Source organism: Scyliorhinus torazame, chromosome 15, assembly GCF_047496885.1.
Source record: "Scyliorhinus torazame isolate Kashiwa2021f chromosome 15, sScyTor2.1, whole genome shotgun sequence".
Taxonomy (NCBI): Eukaryota; Metazoa; Chordata; class Chondrichthyes; order Carcharhiniformes; family Scyliorhinidae; genus Scyliorhinus; species Scyliorhinus torazame.
In genome coordinates, this window is record NC_092721.1 from 159,523,100 (window position 1) to 159,540,000 (window position 16,901).

At 45.4% G+C, this 16,901-nt stretch overlaps 1 protein-coding gene across 3 annotated transcripts in view; it reads right to left on the reverse strand.

The window, feature by feature from the left end:
• The window catches only part of LOC140391939 (stAR-related lipid transfer protein 13-like), a 938,750-nt gene that overhangs the window by 557,332 nt on the left and 364,517 nt on the right, over positions 1-16,901 (reverse strand). The gene's annotated exons all lie outside the window — the stretch shown is intronic.

Genomic DNA, 16,901 nt, shown 5'->3' on the forward strand with positions numbered 1-16,901 from the left:
CTTGGGATGGAGGGCCGGCTGGAGTAAGCTCCAGATGCCCTGCATCATCTGGCCCTGGTGGCTCCCCATTGTCTGCACAATGGTGTTGAAACCTTCAGCGATGCCCCTCTGTGACTGGGCCACGCTCACCTATGTCCACCTGCGTCTTGGACACATTCCTCAGCGACTGGGACATGCAATGGAGTGCCTCGTCAATGCCCATCTGAGACTGGGGCATGCTCTGCAGTGCTTCGGCAAGGTCCACCTGGGACTGGGATATGGTCCTCAGTGGCTGGGACATACTGTTGAGGCCCTCAGCCAAGGCCTTCACTGACTGCGCAATGCCTTGGGCACCACAACTCATGCTGCTGATGTTGTGCTCCAGGCTCTCCATTGCGGTCGCTACCCTCGTGGTGTTGGCCTCAGTGCCACGCATTGCCAAGGCCATCTCCTGCACTTGTTGCCTTTGGGACTCCTCCAATCAGCTGTGGACCCACTGGATACCAGCAGCCTTGGAGCTCACCTTCCATGAGAACACCTCGGAGAAGAGCTCCAAGGATGCTGCTATTGCGATGTCACAGCTATCACCCCACCCTCCTTCAGCGCAAAGACACACACCTCGATGGGTGAAAGAGGACTGGTTTCTGGGACACAATCTGGTGAGCACCACACAGTTGCTGATACAAATCAGGTGGGGGCAGGAACATCCAGGGGAGACAGCAGTCAGAGTTCTGCTGCATCCCAGCACCCAGCTGGGTCAACAGTCTGGCCAGGTGGGCACCTGCAAAACTTGGGGCTGGTCTGCGTGACGGCATGGCTGCATTCTGTCTGGGGTTTGCTCTGCGAGTTTTGTTTAAGAGCTGCTCCCCCTTGTTATTGGGCCCTGTGCATAGCTTTTGAAATCTAAAACATGTGCATGGACACTTCTGGTGCAAGTCGCACTAGAAACCATTTTGGTGAAGGAGTTAGGACATACAGCAGGCAGATCATGACATCAAGACGTAACACTGATATGATGCCAGTACTGCCATTTTAGAGCTCAAAACTCCACCCAATGATTTCTCTTAACCACACAAGGCTGAATACATATTCAACCGTGGGAAAGATCAACTGACCTCCCCCCACCCACCCACCCTCCAATCCCCCACAACGCTGCTATTTCAAGGTATCTTCATCTACATTTAGGTGAGTTGACGATCAATTTGAAAGTTCTTAATATGTTCTTTTAAAAAATATTTCTTTATTCTCCTCCTTTTTCGCATTTTCTCCCAAATTTACACCCACCAACAATAAACAATAATCAGTAATAAACAATAATCAGTAACAAATATGTCAATCCCCATATCAATAACAATGATCCCATCCTCCCACCAAACCCAAAACATTCGCCACCTGTTCACATAAACAACTGACAAAAAGGAATCAGGAATCATCCATAGCCACCATTAACACCCTGTGGTGAACCACTGTAATAGGAGATGTAAGGTCGGACCTGCACTACAGGTGCGCCGGTAGCTCCTGCCGGCTGGCTCCGCCCATGGAGAACTGTATAAATATGTATGACCTCCAGTGCCCTGCAATTTCGCCAGCTGCAGCAAGAGGCCACACATCTGACTGTAATAAAGCCACAGTTGTACCCAACTTTAGTCTTTGTGCAATTGATCGTGCATCACACCCATCGCCCCCCTTCCCCCAACCCTCCACCTGCAACTAATGTTCGATATTATCCAGTTCTTGAAAGTGCACAATGAATAATGCCCATGAATTGTAGAATCCCTCTATCCTTCCACTCAATTCAAACTTAACCTTCTCAAGAGTCAAGAATTCCAACAGATCCCCCCACCACGCCAGGGCACAGGGTGGGGAGGTTGCTCTCCAACCCACCAGGATCCGCCTTTGGGCGATCAACAAGGCGAAGGCTACAACATCTGCCTCCGCACCCATTTCCAACCCTGGCTGGTCCGACACTCCGAATATGGCCTCCCGGGGGCCCGGTCCAGTTTCACGTGCACCACTATAGATATTACGCTAAAAACCTCCTTCCAGTAGTCCTCTAGCTTTGGACAGGACCAAAACATATTAACGTGATTAGCGGGGGCCCCCCCCCCACACGTTCACACACATCTTCTACTCCTTCAAAGAATCGGCTCATCCTCGCCCTCGTGAGGTGTGCTCTGTATACCACCTTCAGCTGTATCAGCCCCAACCTCGCGCACGAGGTGGAGGCATTCACTCTCTGGAGCACCTCACACCAGGACCCCTCCTCCATATCCTCTCCCAACTCTTCCTCCCACTTTGCTTTGATCCCTTCCAGTGGTGCCTTCTCCTTCTCCAAAATAGCTCCGTAGATCGCTGACACTACCGCCTTCTCCAGTCCCCCTGTCGTCAGCACCTCCTCCAGCAATGTGGAGGCCAGCTCCTCCGGGAAGTTCTGTATCTCCTATCTGGCAAAATCTCGAACCTGCATGTATCTAAACATTTCCCCCTGCTCCAGCCCATACTTTGTTTCCAGCTCCTTCAATCCTGCAAACCAACCACATAGAAACAAATCTTTCAGTGTCTTAATCCCCTTCTCCTCCAATTTCCGAAAATTTCCATTCCACCTCCCTGGCTCAAATCTGTAGTTCCCCCGAATCGGCATTTCCCTTGACCCTGCCCCCAACCCGAAGTGTTGGCGAAACTGCCTTCAAATTCTCAATGAAGCTATTATTACCGGACTCCCTGAGTACTGCCCCGGGGCTATCAGGAGCGGCACTGTTGCTAATGCTTTCAATCCCGACCCCCTGCACAAATTCTCCTCCATTCTGACCCACTGGGAATCAACCCTCTTACCTGGCTCCGCACCTTCTCCACATTCACCGCCCAGTAGTAATACATCAGGTTTGGGAGACCCAAACCCCCTGCCTGCCTTCCCCTTTGTAGTAGCACCTTTCTAACTCTGGCGACCTTCCCTTCCCATATGAACGATGTAATCCTTCTCTCAATCTGTCTGAAAAAAGCCTTTGGCAGGAAAATCAGCAGGCATTGAAAAATAAACAGAAATCGTGGCAACACGTTCATTTTAACCGCCTGTACCCGACCCACCAGTGACAGAGGGAGACCATCCCACCTTGCTAGATCAGCTTTCACTCGCCCCACCAAACTAGAAATGTTGTACCTGTGGAGCCCCCCCCCCCCACTCCCGGGCAACCTGCACCCCTAGGTATCTAAAGTGAGACCCTGCCCTACGGAATGGCAGCCCCCCCATCCCTGCCCCCACACCCGGCCGAGACACCACAAAATACTCACTCTTGTCTAGATTCAGCTTGTACCCCGAGAAAGACCCAAACACCCGAAGCAGCTCCAATATTCCCCCCATCGACACACTTGGTTCCGACATGTATAACGGCAAGTCATCGGCATATAAGGACACCCTATGCTCTATCCGCCCCCCCGCACTATTACTTTCCAAATCCCCAAACTCCTTAATGCGATGGCCATCGGCTCAATCGTGAGTGCGAACAGCAGGGGGGGACATAGGACATCCCTGCCTAGTCCCACGGTGGAGAGGAAAGTATCTCGAGCTGATGTTGTTTGTGCGGACACTCGCCCTCGGCTCCTTATATGGCAGCTTTACCCAATTCACAAATCTTGGTCCAATCCCAAACCGCTCCAGAACTGCCATCAAGTACCCCCATTCTACCCAGTCGAACGCCTTCTCGGCGTCCAATGCCACAACCACCTCTGTTTCCTTCCCCTCTGCCGGTGCCATAACGATGTTCAATACCCTTCTAATGTTTGAAAAGAGCTGCCTCCCTCTCATGAACCCTGACTGACCTTCACCTATCACCTTCGGGAGGCACTCCTCCAGCCTACCCGCCAGTACCTTCGCCAGTATTTTTGCGTCCACATTCAGAAGTGATATAGGCCTGTACGACCCACACTCCATTGGATCCTTATTTTTTTTAGCAACAGGGAAATCGATGCCTGCCTCAAGGTTTGTGGCAACACCCCCTCCACTATTGCCTCTTCAAACATCCCCACCATCAGGGGTGCCAGCATATCCTTGAATTTTTTATAATACTCCACCGGAAACCCATCCGGTCCTGCCACCTTCCCCGACTGCATCCTCCCAATCGCATCTTTTATCTCCTGCTCCACTATCGCTCCTTTTAATGCGGCCCTGTCCCCCTCCCCTAACCTCGGGTACTCCAACCCATCTAGAAATTCCTGCATCTACAAAGTTCTTAATAAGTTGACACAGAATGGTGTGGTACATGCTGAAGGACTTAGTCCTGACTGCAAGAATTCTGCACAAAGCACTTGCTCCCTAACATGAGCGCAGTAGTATGCATCCCATTGGACTACAAGATGACTGGGAGAATGAGCAGAGATGACTCAGAACAGGGTTAAGCTGCTGGAAGAGGGAGTATGAGGAAGAGATGAGGGTTGTCAGCAGCATTGTCCGCCATGGTGATGTGGTCCCACTGCCTTTGCAAGGTTTCTCCAGAAAACCTCCTTATAATCTGTGGAGAAATGACATCGTTCTCCTGTCCACTTCTGCACCAAGGCCTAAAATGCAGGGTCTGAAAATCTTGGAGCCCATACTCACATGTTTTAAGACCATAAGACCATAAGACATAGGAGCAGAATTAGGCCACTTGGCCCATCGAGTCTGCTCCACCATTCATTCATGGCTGATATTTTTCTCATCCCCATTATCCTACCTTCTCCCCATAACCCCTGATCCCCTTATTAATTAAAAACCTACCTATCTCTGTCTGAAAGACACTCAGTGATTTGGCCTCCACAGCCTTCTGCGGCAAAGATTTCCACAGATTCACCACCCTCTGGCTGAAGAAATTCCTCCTCATCTCTGTTTTAAAAGATTGTCCCTTTAGTCTGAAATTGTGTCCTCTGTTTCTAGTTTTTCCTACAAGTGGAAAATCCTCTCCACGTATACTCTATCCAGGCCATGGAGTTTTTGCCATGATTAAGTGTTTCCTAAGTCAAGATCACTTTTAGAATGATGTACAACATCTGGTTCAGTCACAATATTCCTCACCTTTAGAAACGAAAGGATGGCTTTGAGAAGTACAGACTTAATTTCTGGTTGGCTCACATGGGTTTTCAGCTTCTATTCAAGTACTGCAGGCACTCAAGAACGCTGTTAGTGCTGGTTGTATTGGAAAACAATGGTTAAGGATAATCACCATTCCCTTGTCTGTTTCTCGGCCTGGCCTGATATTTCTAACAAATAAGCAAACAACCACTTAACAATTGCATTAAAAAAATGTTTTTGTTATGTGAGATGTAGTCTGAGGTCTTTGAGCATAATATTGAATTGACACATTTAGCCTCAAGTTACAGCACACAAAACTACTACTGAAAAGTATTATTGGCAATGCCTCAAAATGCCACGTTTATACAATCTCAGCTGATTTCTTGGGAGTACAAATGAAATATGCCTTGGCAAATGCAAGAGAAAGTAGCTTGTATTGCAAAGTGCAGTGTCACCACAGAAATAAAATGAAACTTTTTCAAATCATTTCTATTACAAAAATCTAACTTCTTGGAAAATAAAATATTTTTCATCATATTGTAATTTCTTTGTACAGATAAAACAACATTGATCTGTGGGACAAAATGTTTGATGCAGTGCAATGCCGACATTAACAGCCACAATCTTCATATTTAGATTAATTTATGTGTACATGCCACATGAAATATTTGCTAAAGCATACAGTATGTAGTTTTGAACTGAATTAATTACATAAATTAAAGGAAAAATGCTGTTTTTAAAGCTTTTATTTATATGTTTCAATTAATCTGATATTATTTACTAAGGCCACATTGAATTAAAATTGATAAAGATTACAGTTTTACCCATGCTTCATTATTGGCCCTGCATGTGGATCAGTATATTCCTAAATATCAAAATACCTTGGACGGGATTCTCTGACCCTGCGCCGGGTTGGAGAATCCCCGGGGGAGGCGCGAGAATCACGCCACGCCGCCCCGACAACGACTCGCTGATTCTCCGGAGTAGATTTTCGGGCAGCCGGGGGATCGCCGCCGCGCAGGTCGGGGGCCGTTGAAAGCGCCCCGCCCCCCCGGCGATTCTCCGGGCCTTGACGGGCCGAGGGCAGCACGGTCACATTGTGGTTAGCACAGTTGCTCCACAGCTCCAGGGTCCCAGGTTTGGTTCCCGGCTTGGTTCACTGTCTGTGCGGAGTCTGCACGTTCTCCCCGTGTATGCGTGGATTTCCTCCGGGTGCTCCGGTTTCCTCCCACAGTCCAAAGATGTGCAGGTTAGGTGGATTGGCCATGCTAAATTGCCCTTAGTGTTCAAAATTGCCCTTAGTGTTGGGTGGGGTTACTGGGTTATGGGGATAGGGTGGAGATGTGGGCTTAGGTAGGGTGATCTTTCAAAGAGCCGGTGCAGACTCGATTGGCCGAATGGCCTCCTTCAGCACTGTAAATTTTAATTCTATGAGTGCCTGCCGAGTTCGGGCGAGTCCCGCCAGCGTGGGTTACGTATGGTCCCACATGGCGAGACCTCGGAGCTCCGTCTGCGGGGGCCGTCCAGGTGGGGGGGGGGGGGTTCCAACCCTGGGGGGGGAGGAGGGGGTCCTCCACGGTGGCCTGGCCCACGATCGGGGCCTACCGATCGGCAGGCGGGCTATTTCCGTGGGGCCTATGTTCCTCTGCAGCGGGCCCCTGTGGGGCTCCGTCATATTGCCTGGGGACCGGCGCGGAGACGGGAACCCACGCGCATATGCAAACTCGCGCCGGCCGTGGCTCGCATGCGCGGAGCTGTGGAGACCACTCCAGCGCCGTACTAGCCCCTTAGAAGGGGTGGCTAGCTGCCAGGTTTGGCCCGTTGACGCCGAGTGGCTTGCACCACTTTTCATGCTGGCGTCAGAACGTAGCCGCAGGATTGGAGAATCCCGGCCCTTGTTCCTGGTACTTCTTTCTGTGGTGCCCTGATGTCAAGAAACCGAGGCAGTTTGTGGGTATTAGAAACAAGGTGTAGCTATACGTTTAATTTTGTGTTTCTGTGTAAGAAAAGGTTAAAACTTTAGTCAGCTCATGTTAAACATTAGGGGCTGGATTCTCCATCAGCGTGATCCTCTTTTTTGCCGACAACGCACTCACGCCGGCGATTTCCCGACGGCGTGGGGGTGGCCACAATGGGAAACCCCATTGGCCGGCTGGCGGGATGGAGGATCCCGCTGCCGGCAGAGGCAGGCCGCATCCAAAAACAGGTGCAGCAAGACGGAGAATCCTGCCTTGTATGTGCCTGCATTGCAATTAAGGGTTTGTAATGTGAAAACAAATAGTTTGAAGAAAGACTAGGTTGTTGCTTAACAACCAGGGGCCACAATAGGTTTGAAAGAACTTCTGGATTTAGTTTTGGGCTGGACCCAGAAGCAGACTTTCCAATAAAACACAAGAAAGTCCAGAAACCAGGGAGTTGGAACAAAATGTATGTCGCAGGAAGACATTTAAGTTAAATAAACAAGAACAAGAATTTGAACAAGGTCCTGTTCAGGAGAAGTCAAGTAAAAGTCAGCAAGACTGCTCTGTGTTAAAGAGACAGCTCCAGAACTAGATTTAAAGTCAGCTAGGAAAGAAGCCAAACATCTGAGGTAAATCAAAATTTTGGTGACATCTTAATACAGCCTGTAAAGCAGTAGTGTTTCATTGGCATGGCTGGGTACTTGAGAGATTGTGGGGAAGCCTGAATGCACACAGCAATCCAAGACAGAGGAATACTGAAATCCTAAAAGTTGATCCATGGTATAGGCAGCCAAGAGAAAGCATTCTAAGGCATGTTTTTCAAGAGTGGAATTTGGAAACACTCCTGTGGAAAGTCGGAGTTCCAGTGACACCAGTTGATGTGATAAGCTGTTATGACCCCCGCGGGGAAACCATTGTCAAACACCCTTGAGCCTCGTGGAGTATGAGCTTCCCGGTTATGGGGCTGAGGCCACCCAGCTGGAGTTTGTTAAAGACTGCACATAAAAGCCGGCCCAAGCACGACCTGCAGTTGGTGGTTGTCTCAATAAGGACTGGATTGGGAGAGAGTTACTGCCATGGGCAGAATATTGTACATAGTTCAATAAATCCTTGTTACACTACCACTGGCTTCCTCAAGTTACTAAACTGGCGACGAGGACAAGAGGAAACTCCAGACTCGCTTGTGGAACTGCCTGAGTCCCTTGCAATTCTCCAATACAGGAGCATTGGTTACCACAGCTTTCAGGCAGTCAAATGCCTGTTGAAAGTCCGCTGTCCATTGACATTTTTGACGTATTTTTAGCAAGTCCATCAGTGGAGCAATCACATTACAAAACTTTTGCACAAAGGTTCGATCAAATTCACTCATGCTAAGAGATCGCATTATTTCCCGTCGTCTTGAGGGTATCTCAATTTGGGATTCTCCAAATTCACTTTCGGCTCGGTTCATGACCAAACCAGCCGCCTGAAGTCGATCAAAGAACTCCATACGATGTTTTACATGTTCTTTCCATGTCTGGAAGTTGGAAATAAAAGCAGATCGGCCCACTTTCTCAATGCAATCCTTCAAATGTGGGATAGGATAAGAGTCCGTTCTTGTAACTGCATTCACCTTTCGATAGACCACACACAACCGTTGGGTACCGTCTGGTTTAGGTACTATCACTATGGGTGAGCCCCATTGGCTGCAACCCACTTCAAGTATGCCATTTTTAAGCATACTCTCAATCTCTTTGTTAACCTGTGCCAATTTTAAAGGGTTAAGTCCATACGGATGTTGTTTGATTGGAACAGCATTTCCCACATCTACATCATGTAGAGCCATTTTAGTACTTCCCAATTTATCTCTACAAACTTGCCCATGTGAAAACAATAACTCTTTCAGGTCAGTTCATTTTTCCTCTGGAAGGTAACTTAACAATTCATCCCAATTTTTAAGAGCATCCTCATTTTCCAATTTAATTTGAGGTATGTCAAATTCAGTCATCTGGATTTGGTTCGGCACTTTGAGTTAGAATCATTAAAACCTCTTTTTTCTCTCCTTCCCTTTCAAAGTACCTTTTAAGCATATTCACATGACACACTCGGTGAGTCTTCCTTCTATCTGGTGTTTTTACCACAGAATTCACCTCACTTAATTTCCTTTCAATCTGATACGGTCCATAAAACCTAGCTTTTAAAGGCTCACCTACCACTGGTAACAACACTAAAACTTTATCCCCACTGGCAAAACTACGAACTTTGGATTTCTTGTCTGCTACCCGTTTCATCACATTTTGTGCAACTTTCAAATGTTGTCGAACCAATTCACCTGCTCTATTTAATCGTTCCCTAAAATTTGACAGGTAATCCAATAGTGTACTTTCCGATTTCTCACCCACCAATTTTCCTTAATCAATTTAAGTGGTCCTCTTACCTCATGACCAAAACTTAGTTCCAAAGGACAAAATTTGGTAGACTCATTAGGTGCATCCCTAATTGCAAACAATAGGAATGGAATTCCTTTGTCCCAATCCTCTGGATAATCTTGACAATATGCTCTCAACATTGTTTTTAATGTCTGATGCCACCTTTCTAACGCTCATCCGATTCTGGATGGTACGCAGTTGATTTAAATTGTTTTATTCCTAAGCTATCCATAACTTATTTGAATAACTTTGAAGTAAAATTCGAACCTTGATCCAATTGAATTTCTGTGGGTAGTCCATATCTAGTAAAGAATTTAAGTAACTCCTCCACAATCCTTTTAGCTGTAATATTACGTACTGGAATGGCCTCTGGAAACCTATTAGACACATCCATTACATTCTAAATATATTGATTCCCACTTTTGGTTTTAGGAAGCGGTCCTACACAATCAATTAGGACACTCGTAAAAGGTTCCTCAAATGCTGGAATGGGTATTAAGGGTGCTGGTTTTATCACTGCTGAGATTTCCCTATCACTTGACATGTGTGACGTGATTGACAAAATTTAACTACATCTTTATGTAGTCCAGGCCAATAAAAATGTTTCTGGATTTTAGCTTGAGTTTTCCTTATTCCCAAATGACCTCCCACTGGTACCTCATGTGCAACTCGCAACACCTCCTTTCTATACCCTACCGGCAATACTACTTGATGAACATCTGCCCACTTTTCATCCGCCTGCATGTGTACAGGTCTCCATTTTCTCACCAAGACATCACTTATACGGTAATAACACTCTGGTATACTCTCAGATTCCTCTTCCGTATATGCTTTCTGATATATCCGTTTTATTTCTACATCTTTCTGTTGTAACTCAGCAAATTTTCCTGAACTAAAAATATCCGCCTCATCCTCCACCTGTTCTTGTTCTTTTTCAACCATCTGATCAAAAATTGTTTCTGATAATTGCACTTAAACTTCATTTCCACTCTTTGATTTCTCCTCTTGTATTACCCTGTGACTTTGCAACCTTGTTACTACACAATGCGGAAAAATCCCAGGATATTCGTCCTTCAACACTTCAGTTGCCTGATTTTCCACTGGCTTATCAACCACAGCAGGCATCATTCCCACCTGCGCTCCAGCTGTATCATTACCCAAGATAAACTGTATTCCTGGACAAGATAGTTTATCTATTACTCCTACTACCACTTCACCACTCTTCACTGGACTTTCCAACCTTATCTTTTATAATGGAATGCTACTCCTCTCAACCCAAATTCCACATATCACCACCTTTTCCGGCAACATTCTTCCCAAACTACATAATTCCTCATCTCTTACCATTAAAGATTGACTAGCCCCTGTATCTCTTAAAATTGTGACTTTTTTTACCTGCTCCTCCTGATACACATGAGAAAACATTACCCACACAAGTAAATTCTTTAAATACATCTGGCATCTTCCTAACAATTACTTCTTGAACAGGCTGTACAATCGTTTGCACCTCCTTCATTTCCCTTGGGCTTTCCTTTACCACTCTAACAAATCCCACTGTATTATCCTGTTTTACCACATCAGCCTTTCCAGTGCTTTTCTTCAACCACCAACACTGTGACTTTACATGGCCTAGTTTATTACAGTGAAAACATTTGAAACTTTTCATTTCTTTTCCACCCTCCTGGATTTCCTTTTTAATCTGAGGTACACTCTCGTTGTTGTCTCCCATCAGGTCACCTTTACCTTTACCACTTGAGTATTTCTCATGTCCCCAGTTTCTATCCCTCACCGGCTGAAACTGATGTCGGAAACCAATCTTTGATTTATTAACTAATTCATAATTATCTGTCATTTCTGCTGCTAATCTCACAGTTATAACCCTCTGTTCTTCCACATGAGTTCTCACTACATCAGGAATTGAATTTTTAAACTCTTCCAAAAGTATAATTTCTCTGAGAGCTTCATACGTTTGGTCTCTTTTCAAAGCCCTTATCCACCTATTAAAATTACTCTGTTTGAGCCTTTCAAACCCCATGTATGTTTGACCAAATTCTTTCCTTAAATTTCTAAACCTTTGTCTGTAAGCTTCAGGCACAAGCTCATATGCACTTAAGATGGATTTCTTCACCTCCTCATACGTTCCAGATACCTCCTCCGGTAGTGATGCAAACACTTCACAAGCTCTACCTAACAGCTTTGTTTGAATTAGTAACACCCACATGTCCTGTGGCCATTTCATTTGTTTAGCTGCCTTCTCAAATGAAATGAAAAAGGCTTCCACTTCCTTCGTGTCAAACCTTGGCAATGCTTGGACATATTTAAATAGATTCCCACCAAGCCTTCGACTATGACGCTCTTTCTCACTATCCTTATCACTATCATCCAACTGTACGTTTCCCTTTATGTCTGCCAATTTTAACTGACTGTCATGTTTCATGGCCATTTTCTGAAGTTCAAACTCCCTCTCTTTCTCTTTTTCCCTGATCTGTATCTCCCTTTCTTTTTCTTTTTGATCTGCTAGGGCTATTCTTTCTTTTCTCCTTTCTTCTCTCTCCTTTTCTTTTTCCTCTCTCTCTCTTTCTCTTTCTTTTTCTGCTCTCTCTCTTTCATATTCAAGCCACTTTAACTCTTTCTCATGTTCCATTTGTTTAATTTGCAACTGAATTTTTGAGTCAAACGGTATCTCAGGCAACTTTAAATGCTTAACCACCGCTATAATTACCTCATCTTTTTGCATTTTGTCAGGTAGTGTTAATTGCAATGTTCTTGCCAAATCTAACAGTCTGCTTTTTGTTTCTGTCCGTAAGGTACTACGTGTGACATTCTCCACCCCCAAAACCTTCTGAGCCTCTGAAAGAGCCATTGTCCACAACACACTCCCCACTTAAACTGAAATACCACACCGGAAAAGTAACAATCCTTCACTGTCTTTAAGTTCACAAAAGCCAATCCAATAGATAGACTTTTATCCCGGACAAGCCCCCAATTGTTATGGGCAAGGTGTTTTCAGAACCCCAAAATGTATCATGAAGTTCAACCAACCCCCCTTTAATGGATTGTTGCTTTTGAAGCACATGGCTTGTTCCCCAGGTGTGGTATTACAATTATGGACTCGTGGGTTTTTAAACAAAACAATGTTTATTCCATGAACTCAACTTAACCTTTTCAATAAACATTGGATCTCTTAACACCCCTTACTTCAAAGATAACCCCAAAAGACTACAACACTAAATAATCCTTCAAACTGTTCTTTTAAACATACAAAAGACTTCAACCCTTCAAAAATAGGAGCATAACATGTTACATTCAATATATTTATAGTCTTTGGATTTGCAGAAATCACCAGACCAGCTCTTTTCCTTCCTGCAGCTCTCAGCAAAACACACAGACTCTCTCAAACTGAAACTAAAAACTCAGAACAAATCTCAAAATGGCCAAACTGAGCTCAGCTCCACCCACTCCCTGACATCACTATTTTCGAAAAGGTACATTGCTTAAACATCCATTTCTTAAAGGTACTCGCACATGACACTTTCCTGGTACGTACGGACATAAAAGTTCAAAGGTGCCACTGTTTGCTAAGCTGGAAGCCTTTAATGCAGGCCTGAAAGACTGGGGCCAGTATTCTGAAGACATGAGGTACTTCTTCCAGGCTAACGGTATTTTGGGGGAAAACGGTCAAAAGGTCATCCTCCTAACCACTTGTGGGGCCCCGACCTTTGGAATTATAAAGAGTCTCACTTATCTAGCCGCACCAGAGTCCACATCATTTGACAATCTGGTCATGTTGATAGCTGAACATTATGACCCTAAACTTTCCGTGATGGTGACATTTATGATTTTAACACTTTTAAACAGAAAGATCCAACAAAGACAAAAAACCCACAATAACATAGCCATCTCCCCCCCCCAAACACGGACCCCAACCAACATGGTCCATGTAAATACTCCGCCTCACGGTCCATACGACCATAAGACATAGGAGCGGAAGTAAGGCCCATCGAGTCCACTCCACCATTCAATCATGGCTGATTTCAACTCCATTTACCCGCTCTCTCCATAGCCCTTAATTCCTCGAGAAATCAAGAATTTATCAACTTCTGTCTTAAAGACACTCAACGTCCCAGCCTCCACCGCCCTCTGTGGCAATGAATTCCACAGACCCACCACTCTCTGGCTGAAGCCTCTTGAGATGAATGACAACATTGCATTTGCTTTCTTAATTACGGACTCAACCTGCAAGTTTACCTTTAGAGAATCCTGGACTAGGACTCCCAAGTCCCTTTGCACTTCAGCATTATGAATTTTGTCACCGTTTAGAAAATAGTCCATGCCTCTATTCTTTTTTCCAAAGTGCAAGACCTCGCACTTGCCCACGTTGAATTTCATCAGCCATTTCTTGGACCACTCTCCTAAACTGTCTAAATCTTTCTGCAGCCTCCCCACCTCCTCCATACTACCTGCCCCTCCACCTATCTTTGTATCATCGGCAAACTTAGCCAGAATGCCCCCAGTCCCGTAATCTATATCGTTAATATATAAAGAGAACAGCTGTGGCCCCAACACTGAACCCTGCGGGACACCACTCGCCACCGGTTGCCATTCCGAAAAAGAACCTTTTATCCCAACTCTCTGCCTTCTGCTTGACAGCCAATCGTCAATCCATGTTAGTACCTTGCCTCGAATACCATGGGCCCTTATTTTACTCAGCAGTCTCCTGTGAGGCACCTTATCAAAGGCCTTTTGGAAGTCAAGATAGATAACATCCATTGGCTCTCCTTGGTCTAACCTATTTGTTATCTCTTCAAAGAACTCTAACAGGTTTGTAAGGAATGACCTCCCCTTACTAAATCCATGCTGACTTGTCCTAATCCGGCCCTGCACTTCCAAGAATTTAGAAATCTCATCCTGAACAATGGATTCTAGAATCTTGCCAACAACCGAGGTTAGGCTAATTGGCCTATAACTTTCCATCTTTTCCTTGTTCCCTTCTTGAACAGGAGGGTTACAACAGCGATTTTCCAATCCTCTGGGACTTTCCCTGACTCCAGTGACTTTTGAAAGATCATAACTAACGCCTCCACTATTTCTTCAGCTATCTCCTTTAGAACTCTAGGATGTAGCCTATCAATTTTTAGAGCTCTTAGTTTCTCTAGCACTTTCTCCTTTGTGATGGCTACCATATTCAACTCTGCCCCCTGACTCTCCAGAATTGTTGGGATATTACTCATGTCTTCTACTGTGAAGACTGACGCAAAGTACTTATTTAGTTCCTCAGCTATTTCCTTGTCTCCCATCACTAGATTACCAGCGTCATTTTGGAGCGACCCAATGTCAACTTTTGCCTCCCGTTTGTTTTTAATGTATTTAAAGAAACTTTTACTATCATTCCTAATGTTACTGGCTAGCCTACCTTCATATTTGATCCTCTCTTTCCTTATTTCTCTCTTTGTTATCCTCTGTTTGTTTTTGTAGCCTTCCCAATCTTCTGACTTCCCACTACTCTTTGCCACATTATAGGCTTTCTCTTTTGTTTTACATAGAACGATACAGCGCAGTACAGGCCCTTCGGCCCACGATGTTGCACCGAAACAAAAGCCATCTAACCTACACTATGCCATTATCATCCATATGTTTATCCAATAAACTTTTAAATGCCCTCAATGTTGGCGAGTTCACTACTGTAGCAGGTAGGGCATTCCACGGCCTCACTACTCTTTGCGTAAAGAACCTACCTCTGACCTCTGTCCTATATCTATTACCCCTCAGTTTAAAGCTATGTCCCCTCGTGCCACCCATTTCTATCCGCGGGAGAAGGCTCTCACTGTCCACCCTATCTAACCCCCTGATCATTTTGTATGCCTCTATTAAATCTCCTCTTAACCTTCTTCTCTCCAACGAAAACAACCTCAAGTCCATCAGTCTTTCCTCATAAGATTTTCCCTCCATACCAGGCAACATCCTGGTAAATCTCCTCTGCACCCGCTCCAAAGTCTCCACGTCCTTCCTATAATGCGGTGACCAGAACTGTACGCAATACTCCAAATGCGGCCGTACCAGAGTTCTGTACAGCTGCAACATGACCTCCTGACTCCGGAACTCAATCCCTCTACCAATAAAGGCCAACACTCCATAGGCCTTCTTCACAACCCTATCAAGCTGGGTGGCAACTTTCAGGGATCTATGTACATGGACACCTAGATCCCTCTGCTCATCCACACTTCCAAGAACTTTACCATTAGCCAAATATTCCGCATTCCTGTTATTCCTTCCAAAGTGAATCACCTCACACTTCTCTACATTAAACTCCATTTGCCACCTCTCAGCCCAGCTCTGCAGCTTATCTATATCCCTCTGTAACCTGCTACATCCTTCCACACTATCGACAACACCACCGACTTTAGTATCGTCTGCAAATTTACTCACCCACCCTCCTGCGCCTTCCTCTAGGTCATTGATAAAAATGACAAACAGCAACGGCCCCAGAACAGATCCTTGTGGTACTCCACTTGTAACTGAACTCCATTCTGAACATTTCCCATCAACCACCACCCTCTGTCTTCTTTCAGCTGCCCAATTTCTGATCCACATCTCTAAATCACCCTCAATCCCCAGCCTCCGTATTTTCTGCAATAGCCTACCGTGGGGAACCTTATCAAACGCTTTGCTGAAATCCATATACACCACATCAACTGCTCTACCCTCGTCTCCCTGTTCAGTCACCTTCTCAAAGAACTCGATAAGGTTTGTGAGGCATGACCTACCCTTCACAAAGCCATGCTGACTATCCCTGATCATATTATTCCTATCTAGATGATTATAAATCTTGTCTCTTATAATCCCCTCCAAGACTTTACCCACTACAGACGTGAGGCTCACCGGTCTATAGTTGCCGGGGTTGTCTCTGCTCCCCTTTTTGAACAAAGGGACCACATTTGCTATCCTCCAGTCCTCTTGCACTATTCCTGTAGCCAATGATGACATAAAAATCAAAGCCAAAGGTCCAGCAATCTCTTCCCTGGCCTCCCAGAGAGTCCTAGGATAAATCCCATCAGGACCCGGGGACTTATCTATTTTCAGCCTGTCCAGAATTGCCAACACCTCTTCCCTACGTACCTCAATGCCATCTATTCTATTAGCCTGGGTCTCAGCATTCTCCTCCACAACATTATCTTTTTCCTGAGTGAATACTGACGAAAAATATTCATTTAGTATCTCGCCTATCTCTTCAGACTCCACACACAACTTCCCATCCCTGTCCTTGACTGGTCCTACTCTTTCCCTAGTCATTCGCTTATTCCTGACATACCTATAGAAAGCTTTTGGGTTTTCCTTGATCCTACCTGCCAAATACTTCTCATGTCCCCTCCTTGCTCGTCTTAGCTCTCTCTTTAGATCCTTCCTCGCTACCTTGTAACTATCCATCGCCCCAACTGAAACTTCACACCTCATCTTCACATGGGCCTCCTTCTTCCTCTTAACAAGAGATTCCACTTCTTTGGTAAACCTCGG